The sequence below is a fragment of the Barbatula barbatula genome (genome assembly GCF_947034865.1).
Source record: "Barbatula barbatula genome assembly, chromosome: 14".
In the NCBI taxonomy this organism is placed as follows: domain Eukaryota; kingdom Metazoa; phylum Chordata; class Actinopteri; order Cypriniformes; family Nemacheilidae; genus Barbatula; species Barbatula barbatula.
In genome coordinates this window covers 23,091,013-23,102,421 of record NC_136777.1, presented here as the reverse complement: position 1 = coordinate 23,102,421, position 11,409 = coordinate 23,091,013, and the positions used below count along the sequence as shown (strand labels likewise).

At 42.8% G+C, this 11,409-nt stretch overlaps 1 long non-coding RNA gene across 1 annotated transcript; it reads right to left on the bottom strand.

Moving 5' to 3' along the window:
• Positions 1 to 5,979: 5,979 nt before the first annotated feature.
• Positions 5,980 to 7,911, bottom strand: LOC306904187. Its single transcript, XR_013787610.1, has 5 exons — positions 7,844 to 7,911; positions 7,062 to 7,292; positions 6,742 to 6,836; positions 6,293 to 6,657; positions 5,980 to 6,153 (listed from the first exon to the last, which is right to left on the bottom strand). It is a non-coding gene; the product is annotated as an uncharacterized lncRNA (long non-coding RNA).
• Positions 7,912 to 11,409: the final 3,498 nt, after the last annotated feature.

Sequence of the window (11,409 nt, the reverse complement as noted above, 5' to 3'; positions counted from 1 at the left end):
TATGACAGGTGTAAAGGCTTGAATGTGATCGCTGCAAACATAAATACTACGGTGAAACCCCTGCATCTACGACATGATGGATGCGCTGGCATTGCTGGAGGACTATGCCAATGGCAGACTTAGGAGGGAAAGGGTGTTTAGAGACCGCAAAGATTTCCTAGCCCACGATGATGACTGGCTAATAAGCCGATTTAGATTCCCTAGACCCATGCTTTTGGATCTGTGTGCTGAGTTGCGGCCAACATTACAAAGGCAAACTAGAAGAAACCGCGCCATCCCGGTACCATCCCAAGTCCTGTCCGTTTTAGGATTTTTGGCAACCGGGAGTTACCAGCGGGAGTTAGCCGATAGGCAAGTTAACAATATGATGATACTATTTTTTTCCTGAGCAAAGCTTGATGTGGACATTTATAATTCTGTTAATTTGACATAGGTCTGGGATTTCACAGCCATCACTGAGCTCCTTAACGCCTGCTGTTTTGAAAGGGATTATTAAAATGACAAATCGATACATAAAGTTTCCTTACACTATTGGGGAACAGGCCAATATCAAAAGGCAATTTGCAGCAATGTCCGGATTCCCAAATGTAATCGGCGCAATTGACTGCACTAATATTGCTATAAGGGCTCCACATGAGAACGAGTACATTTATGTGAATCGAAAACATGTGCATTCCATAAATGTGCAAGTTGTTTGTGAGGCCAACATGATTTTTACAAACGTTGTGGCGCGATGGCCTGGTTCAACACATGGCTCGTTTATCGTAGTGCACAGCAGTGTAGGGAATAGACTTGAGGCAGGTGCTGTGCGCGATGGGTGGCTTCTTGGTAAGTGAAAATTAAATAATGGTCTGTTTTCTAACAGTTAAAGCCTAATGTAAAATTAATTATTAGTTATACTGGTAGGTGACAGTGGTCCCCCTGAGACGTTGGCTCCTCACCCCATTTCCAAACCCTCAGAGTGCCGAGCAAATGCGTTACAAGGATGCCCATGCTCGTGCGCGCTCAGTAGTTGAGAGAGCCATTGGCCTCCTCAAGTGTAGATGGCGTTGCCTTGATGTTTCGGTGATAGACTTTTATATCAACCAAAAAAAGTCTGCCAGATCATCATGGCATGCCCCATTCTACACAACATGGCACAGAGGAATGGTGTTGCTCTCCCCCCTGACCTCCCTTACCTCCAGCATGAGGAGCCTGACCCACACCCCCCTCCCCAACATGAACGGCATCATCAGGGAGCAAGGATCCGCAAGGAAATAATGCAGCATTTTTGAAGGAACAACACAAAGGTTAATTTTATAACAAGATCTTTTAATGTAGACGCAATGTCGCCCAAAACAACCCTTATTTGTTTTAGCTCATCTGCTATAACCGTAATTGCGTCAATAGTGTCCCTCTGTGTCTGAAGGACAGCCTCCGTTAACACCCGGCCACTTCCGACCGTGCCATTGGGTCTGGACGCGCTCCTGCTGGGGACCTCCGAGTCTGGACACTCCATCGTTGCTGCAGACTCAGCGCTGGGAGTCTCCTCGCCACCCTGTGCTCCCATATCATCTGGAAAAACAATACCACATTTACCTATTGTGCTATATTTTATTTAATTGTGCTAATGCAATAAAATTATTTACCCGTTTCCACCATGTCTGTGTCTCCCTCTGTGTCAGGCAGAATACCGCACACACTGGTTTCTCCAATTATAGAAGCCAGCCGGGTCTCCAAGGGGGACAGATCGGACGTCCCAGGACCCCCACCAGTCCCAGACACACTCTGTCGGTGACTGGCGAGCCTTTTTTTTGCCCCCACTTTTAAGTCGGACCACTTTTTATTTTGGGAACCGTCCGGTTAGCTGAACCAACTGCATTTACAGCTGCAGTCACATGCTGCCATTCCACACTTTTTTTTTTGTTCGTGACGCCAATACTATGGCTACCAAACAAAATAAATGTCCTTTCTTCCACCTCAGTCACAAGAACCTCTATTTCTGTGTCTGTGAAATTTCTCTTTTTCCCCTTAGTTTCCATTGCTGCTATTATCACGCATACAGAACCTTTTGCTCATTAAGATGCACGGCCATTCATGAGGTGATTTGCATGGGCTATATATGGTTGAAAAGGGGCGGGTCAAGGGCGGGATGTCGATTTTTTTCACGTGCGCAAATTATCAGGTAGATTGTGATTTATAAATGGAAAATTGCGTGCAGGTGTGCGTGCGCACGGTTTTATAAGTGTCAATTTTTGTTTGTGTACGCCATTTTTGGCTTTCGGGCGCACGCACAGTTTTATAAATGAGACCCCAGGGGCCTCATGTAGAGGTCTGCATTCCCGCGGCTCTCCCGCGGGAACCGCGGGACCCGACCACAGTTCTTGCGACGCGGGATACATTGCCGAATTAAATGCGGTAGCGGTACGGTACTTTGGTGTAATTTGATCGGGAACGGGCGGTCTAAAAACATCCCGTTCCCGTCGTCCTTTCAGAACAACATGTCTGCACTCATTCTTATCAACCACAAATAGGGCCTACAGTCTGCACTTAGGACTATTGTGCATGCGCTGCAAACATGGACCCGTGCGTGCGTAGGCCTACGTAATGCATTTTTTGCAAGGTCCGTGCACGCAGCATTTGCATAACACTCCTCAGAGCGGGCTGTACCGAATAAAGATGGCAGAGCAAAGTGCGGATGCGCTGTCCTTGAAGGATGTTCAACATGGACTGGAAAACGGTCAGTTTACTGTTAAGAAACCCACGTCAGGCAAGTCTGATGTATGGGAGTCTTTTTCGTGTGTTATAGACGCAGATGAAAAAAAAACACCCTTTGTGCGATGTGATAAATGCCTAAAAGTTTTACCGTTCAGCAGTCACAAGACTGGAACCTCGGGATTAAGGCGGCACTCATGCCTCACAAAGGGGCAAACCAAACTGACATTTACTAAGTCTAGGCAGGTGCCAGAGCAGTTTAAAAAAGAGACCACCGAAAAATGTGTTGAATTTGTTTGCAAAGACATTCGACCGTACGATACTATATCCGGAAAAGGCTTCACACAACTGGCCCAACATTTGGTCAACACAGCAGCAAAAATAGGAAGATTTGAAGTCAGTGATATACTACCACACCCAACAACGGTGTCAAGAAATGTTGAACTGAGGGCTCAGAGTCTACGTAGACATGTTGTGGATGAAATCACTGCAACAATATCGAAGTTCGGATGCGCAGTTACAGCAGACATATGGACAGAAACCTATCGCAAAACGTCCTTTTTGTCAGCAACCATTCATTACGTTGATGAACAATCTGAGCTACATTCAAGGGTGCTTTTTGCTGCCCCTTTTGACCCGAGCACCCCAAAGACGGGTGAAAACATTCGAAGGCACCTGCTGCAGAATCTCAGAGTGTTTGGCATTGATGCGACAGAAATGGGCAGAAAGATAGTTTTTGTCACAGATCGTGGAGCCAACATGATCAGTGCCTTACGGGGATACACAAGGCTAAACTGCACAGCGCACATACTAAACGTGACTCTGTCCAGTGCGTTTGGTCCCGCCGTAATGGAAATGTCTCCGGAGATCGCTGGGCTTCTAACTGATGTTAAAAAGTTGGTAACATATTTCAAACACTCAGGACAGCAGGGCAAACTAAGAAAGTCACTGAAACAATCCGTAGAGACACGGTGGAACTCCAACTTCGACATGCTAAATTCTGTTTTGGAACAGTACGAAGACATTGCATCTGTGCTGACTGAGAGCAACAATTATGACAAGATCGGACGCATCAGCGCCAGCACGCTTAAGTTACTAGTATCTTTCCTAAAACCCTTCAAAGAGGCAACTGACGACTTGGAAACCGACAACACAGCTCCAAGTGCCTCCCTGGTTCTTCCGTGGTCTGTGCGGTTAATTGAGCACTGTACGTGTGCCACCAAAGACCCTCTGCTTTCTGAAATTGCAACCGTCTGTGTGACACGGCTGAAAGAATTACTGTCAACAGACAGCACTTCGCTACAGTCGGTTCACATGCTTTATAAAACAGCAACCTTTCTGACACCAAATCTGCGAGGTTTGAAAATGTTGGATGAAAAAGGGCGACAGGAGGTGATACAGGTAGTCAAGGAGATGATCGACGATTTAAAGTTTGATATGCATGATGAGGATGTTGAGCCAACACCGGCCAAAAAGCCTACTGTTCACCGTAAATTTTCAGAATGGGAGGATGATGAAGAATCATGTGGATCAAAATCCCTCGATGTGCAGATTCAGGAATACAGGACCATGCAACTTGAACTATCAAGTCAACAAGTTTTGCAATGGTGGAATTCACATCGTTTCCAGTTCCCTGCTCTGAGCAAGCTTGCAAGATATGTCCTCTGCATCCCGGCCACGAGTGCACCTTCCGAGAGAGCATTCAGCATTTGTGGCCGGATTTTGGAGGAGAGACGTTCGTTGCTGAAGCCGCCGTCAGTCAGTGACATTCTTTTCCTGCATGGATATTTTAAATAATTTAGAAAAATATGATTTTGCAAGTAAGTAAACTGTTTTCGTTCATTTCGTTAAAGGCTTACCATTTTTTAGATGTAATTTAATTTATTATCAGTTATTGTTGCTGTATTTATAGGCTTTATTTTCTTTTGTAGGAGAGACGTTGAAGTCGACGGCGGGGATTTTTTTGTTAAATTGTTAGGTTAAAAGGTGATTTAATTTGGCAATGGTTAGCCAACAGTTTTGTTCTTTTGTTTCTAATTTTAAATGACAGATGTCTATTTTTTCCTGCTTCTCTTGCTGTGTTGACAAACATATTACATTTATATTTTGAATAAAAAGAACAAATTATTAACAAACATTTTTTTTCTGCAACACGTGTTCTTTGTGTTGACGGCTAAATGTTAAAAGCATCTTGACAAGATTAATACAAATAAATATATTTTGTACAACCTACAGTTTTATTTGTTATCTCTCTCTTTCAGTAGTGGAACTTTAAATGTGATATTGTGGAAAAGATATTTAAATTTAGCGGGAACGGTCGGATCGGGAAGAAATGTATTCTAAGCGGACAGCGGGTAAACAAAGAGTAAATACATGGCGGGAGCGGGCGGATGCGGAATATAACCTTGCGGGAGCGGGCGGGAGCGGGACGAAAAAAACTGTCCCGCGCAGACCTCTAGCCTCATGTACAAAGACTTGCGTTGAATTCATACTATAACATTGCGTACGGACAAAGCTGTAAATGTGCGTACGCACAAAAAAAACAGATGTATGAAACTCTGCGTACGAAGGATCCCACGCATATTCTCTTTGTACATCCCAATTAACGTAGAATTGAGTGCACATGCATGAGCACAACTCCCCACCCAGTCTCCTCCCCTAATTAAATCAATTTAAATATGGTAATGAGTTCACTTTGGCAAACGATAGCAGTAAGAAAATGGCTAAAGCAAGCGGCAAGAAACTAAACTTTACGGAAAGTGAACTGGAGGTGCTACTATCGGAGGTAGAAACCAGTAAAAAATATATTATTTGGCACTTTGTCCTCCGGAATTAACAACAAAAGGAAAAAATAAGAGTGGGAGAGTTTGGCTGGAGCCGTCAATGCGGTGGGATCTGAAAGTCGCACTGTAAATGACCTTAAAAAGAAATGGTCTGATATTAAGGTGGACCTAAAACGGAGAACTGCTGCGCACCGACAAAGTGTGGGCAGAACAGGCAGTGGTAAAGGGGTCGATGAACTAACACCCTTTGAGCAGAGAGTTGCCTCAATTATAGGTGACACTTTACTCTCTGAAGTGGTATCTGCTGCTGTGGGAGACTCCGATTTATTACAGGACTGCCACGAAGGTAACAATTTCTCATTTGTTTTTACTTTGGTATATATAGCCTTTTTCATTATCAAATGCATGCAATGTAGTTGACCAAAACTACACCAGAGATTTTACATATCCATTGCATTTATGGCAAATGCGTGTGCCCCTTAAAAATGGAACGGACTCAAATCAAAGTTAACATGTGCCTGTGTTTATTTAGACTCATATGGTGCAATAGCCGGAACATCCACTGGCACGCACTTGGAATCCGCCCCTCCTGAGCAGCCAGCGCCCACTGTGCCCAGTGTTTCCAGTGCTCCCACCAGTGCTGACGCCCGTCCGTCTGGCCGCGTCTTGACGCATGCTGTTTTGGAGTCACAACAGCAAATCGTCATGGCCATCGGAGAAATCAACAGTCACCTTAAAAATATCACTGACGCACTCACAGACATAAGCCACTCATTAAAGGAATTGGTCAAAAAATGAACTTTGTCTCCGATTACCATTTATATTGTTGCAATCACATGTTGACGGGCCTGAATAGCTTGTTGGTTGGGCTGCACATACATTGGTCCTGGGTCAGGGTCATCTGGCGGTGCTGCCACCTCACCAAGTGGTATGCCATGCCTGTGCGCGACATTGTGCAGCACACCACAGGCCAGCACAATGCGGCACACCTTGTCAGGGCGGTATAACAGCATCCCCCCACTCCTGTCAAGGCAGCGCCACCGAGATTTCAGCTGCCCAATCGCCCGCTCTACAACTGACCGAGTGCGAGAATGGGCATTATTGTATCTGCGCTCTTGGTCAGTTTGTGGGTTGGTGAGGGGGGTTAAAAGCCACGTCTTTAGTGGATAACCGCGGTCTCCTGAAAGGTTATTCAATAATTAAATGCAAAAAAAATAAAATAATATACAATAAGATAAAGCATAACTTTAAATGCATCACTTACCAAGAATCCACCCATCACGCAACCTGCCAGTTTGGAGCCTCATCCCAACCATGCTGTTTGTAAGGATGTATGAATCATGGGTTGACCCAGGCCACCTTGCCACAATATTTGTTAGGCGCATTTGTGCATCACATATTACCTGCACATTTATTGAATGGAAATGTTTCCGATTCACATATGCAAATTCTTCTTCAGATGGCGCCTTTATAGCAATGTGTGTGCAGTCGATCGCTCCGATTACATTAGGGAAACCGGCTATCGCTGCAAATTGCGTTTTAATGTTTGTCTGGTCAACTGCATCATATGGGAACCTTATATACCTGGTAGACATGCAGATGATCCCGTCCCATACCGCTGCCATTGCGCGGCTCAAAGATGACTGGCTTATTCCTGAGCGGTCTGCCAGTTCCCTTTGGAAAGAACCAGTTGCCAGGAAACCAAGTGTTGTCAGCACCTGCAAGGGAACGGGTATTGCGTGGCTCCTCGCTGTCTCTCTCTCTATATTCGGACCCAACTCAGCACAGAGCTCCAAGAGGATAGCCCTTGGAAATCTGAAACGGCTGATAAGCCAGTCATCATCCTGAGCAAGAAAATCATTGTGGTCCCTAAAAACTCGTTCTCTTCGGATTCTGCCATTAGCAATGTCCTCTAATAAAGCCAAAGCTGCCATTGCCATAGACTAAGGGTTGTGTCAATTTGCATACCGGTATGCTTTTATATGTTCTTATTTAATTGCATAATTGATATAATTAATATAATCCCATAAGGCTTGTGTGACAATATATGTCAATTATTTATAAATTGCTAATTAATAGCAATGCTTCCCACAGGTGGTGGTGCGATAGACTTGTAGAACAAATTATTGTGTAATGTTTACAACTTCACTTCATTGCCTGTAAGAGTCGCCAACGGACAAAAACAATGAGAAATGTACGTACGCCAGACATGAAGTTGGCTTGGAGGAACGCACATTCTCGCGTTAATTTCACCGTTAGTACATCCGACCGTGAGCGTGAAAGCTGACGTACGCAAAGTTTTTGTGCGAACGCAAGGTTGATACATGAGGCCCCAGGTCTTTAGCACCATTTACAATTTCACCAACCTGAAAGCAGGAGAAAGAAGTGAGACAAAGTAATCTCGCTCAGCAGAAAGAGAAAAACCACAAAGCAGACCAAACTGACGTAAAGCCCTAGCGGAACACAATTATCGCCACCCTGCCCCCTGCTGGCGACCCCACAATTACTCCTGACGATCATACAAAATAATTGAGTGCAAGGATAGTGGAAAAAGGTTGGTTACCCTGGATTAAACATTCAAACACTAATTATAAAAATTACAAAACCTACCACAAATGTGATAGCACTTTAGTGGGCATTACACTTGGGAAACGTTTTGTGCATAAAGCTAAATACCTAAAGGTGATACCAAGGTTCTATGCCTTTCAAGGTGAATTTGTTTCATTTACAAAAGCTCTTACAGTAATCAAAAAGCAATTAGTTAAAATAGAAGAATATGATTTAAAAGAAAAACCCTAGCCCCTTGCACCCGTTTTGTACGTTTATGGGCAAGAACTGTTATTATTGCCATATTGTTTGTACATGAATATTTGTTCAATAAAAAAATAAAAAAAAGAATCTCGGAGATAGCGGGCGCGTTTTTTATCGCAGACGAAGTGGATGTAATCGAAAAATACCACTGTTTTTACATGAAGATGGTTACAATAATAATAACTCTGTCAAATAATGTCCAAATAAACAGCTTACACATGTAAGACATTTTCAAGGATTGTATAAACAAATGTTAAATGAAGTAAATAGCAAGTTGCTTTTGAGAGACAGAGGTCATAACAAATGTTTATCATATTTAATAACACGCAGGTTTCTGCCACCTGTAAGTCAAAGCTGTATTGTAGCAAACATTCTTCATAATTTCTTCCCTTGTTTTAGGACCCAGACATTTCTCAGATGAAACCACACAAAGATGAGGCATAATGACTAAACAGTCCATTTAGATATGTATGTGTGCATGTATATTTTTAATGCATTGATTTATTAATTCACAAACACATACAATAGAATAAAGAGAAAATTACAACAAGGAAGAATTCTAATGATGAGAAATATAAAATAAACGCATGTCCTAATTCTTAACTTCACTAGGCGTGTTTTGTTTTTGTTTAGTTTGCATGTAAATATAAATAAACAGATGCGTAATCTAATTCTTAGAATGAAGAGAAAATGTATCCGTTGACATTCTCAGCCAATGAGCTTGAAGCTGTGTCGTCAGTCAGTCGTTTCCCATCATGCTTTTGAACAGCGCAGTCGGAGGAGAGCAACTGCGCTCGACTGCTCAATCCGACACAGCCGCCTTCATTTGTTTTGAGAAAAAATGTGGTCGGCTTAGAACATTTGGCCGCGTCAGTTTCCAGAGCTTTCTTCTTTTAGCGCCGCCTTTGCGTTCTCTGTCATCCATTTTTATTTCTGACGGTTTTTTATTTTGAGCAACTTGCAGTGGCGCTGTCGGGGGCGGGGCCAGGGAGTCAAAAGATAATCACGTCATCATTAACCTGCAGGCTGCGCTCTGAGTTGGGCAGCGAAGAAATATGAAATACAAAAGAGTGGGGCTGAGATAAAATAATAAATAAAAAGATTAGGGCTGCTGTGAGTGAAGGGAGCCTAGGGAAAGCCACATTTCAACCCTCGCGGCCAAAAAAACTGACCGGCCCACCGGGAATTCTCCCGGTGCTCCCGATTAGCCAATCCGGGGCTGGGCCAGAATGTTCACGTGCCGTAGGTTCGGCTCCCTACGGGACGTGACGCGCGTCTCTTTACTCTGCTAGTAGGCTTGTTTAGGATGAACAAAATCTGCGCAGAACCGATCACCGGTGATCACCGTGAGATGCATGCCGGTTAGAAAAGTGTCCGAGTTACGTCCGCCTTGCTCTGACGTCATGATGACGTGTGCCCAAAAACTCTCGCGACAGCGAGGCGGCTGTGTCGGATTGAGCAGTCGAGCGCAGTTGCTCTCCACCGACTGCGCTACTCAAAAGCATGATGGGAAACGACTGACTGACGACACAGCTTCGTGCTCATTGGCTGAGAATGTCAGCTGATATTTTTTTCCCCTTAATTCTAAGAAGTCCATTACCTATAGCCTAATACGATTTACTTTTTCTATAGTACTTAGTAATTAGGACATGTTTTATTTTATTTTCTTGGTTTGAAGTGAAGTCCTGTTTGTTTTTTTCTCTTTATTGAGAGATGTGTATTCCCTTTATACATTGACATTTTTGTACAACATTATTCCATTAAATAAATTAGTCAATCCATCAATACATGCATACATCTAATGTGACTGTTTTACAATTAGGCCTCATGTTTGTGTTTTTATCTGATATCTTTATTTGGATATGTCTGATTCCAGGAGTGCAATAAACAAAACCCACACATGCTCATTTCTTAATTTAGAATGTGTTGTTGTTTCATATTATTTTTTAAGAATAATTTGCAGCACACACTTTTCCTAATCATTAAACATGAATTGAAACTTACATTAAGGTGACAAACAATTGTGTAATATATTTATATGGAATATTTGTCATGTAAAAAAGGGATAGTTCACCCAAATAACTTTAATAATAATAAAAACAATTTTCTTTGGTTTTGAATTATCTGCAGTCAGGACTGTTTATTTTTTACTCGACATTAATTTCATTAGATGCAAGTTGCAATACCACTCTAGATCAGATAGATTTATATCCCTACCATTTACTGAATAAGCCATTTTAAGTAATGAGCACTGTTCACCTTCGGTGATTCTCCTCATCATAACCATCTTCGTGTAAAAACAGTGGTATTTCAACTGCATCAACTTCGTCTGCGATAAAGAACGCGAACGCGATCTCTTCCATTGTTGACGTTTGCAGTCCACAACACAGCGAGATTCAGGAAGTGTCCGGCTTGCCTGCACTTTTTTTCACTCCTCCCCTCACTGTAGCCGCCTACTCTCGCCTATATTTCAGGCGAGGCGAGGCGCATCTCAAACAAGCCGTTTGTTCTCCTGTCCCTTTACTTAGTGAGCGGCAGAAATTGCACGTGGATAACCGGTCAGCGCAAGGTGCATGCCGGGTAGAAATGTGTCCGCCTCGCTCTGATGTCATGCTGACGTACTCTCGCGACGGTAAGTAGGCGTGGCCGAAATCCGCAAACGAGCGCAGCTTGATCGCTTTCTGATCTATTAGGTCTCAGAGGTCTACCTCTGCTCCATGCACTAACCAGGTTAACTAACCTATATTTCTACAAATGTAATTGATTCATTTCTGTTTTATAAGTAAAAATGAAAATAAATACATTTGGGAACAAAATTCTGTACTAACAATAGTAAGTTATTCATAAAAAACCCTTTGACCTCATTTTCATTTAAAATTTGTATAAACATGTTCAATTTAAGCAAAGTTATTGCACTTGGGCTCTTGTGTTTTCTGTAAAGGAGTTACAGAACTTGCATAATATATGAACTCTCCAGAAGGATAAATATCACATCATTTTCTTATGAATGTCTTTGATTTTTGGGATAAACTGGAAACTTAAAATAGGAGGTTCTAATATGTTAAATCCAAATTCTTTCTTATAGACTTGTCACGGTTAAGCGTTTGTCTAATATAAGATT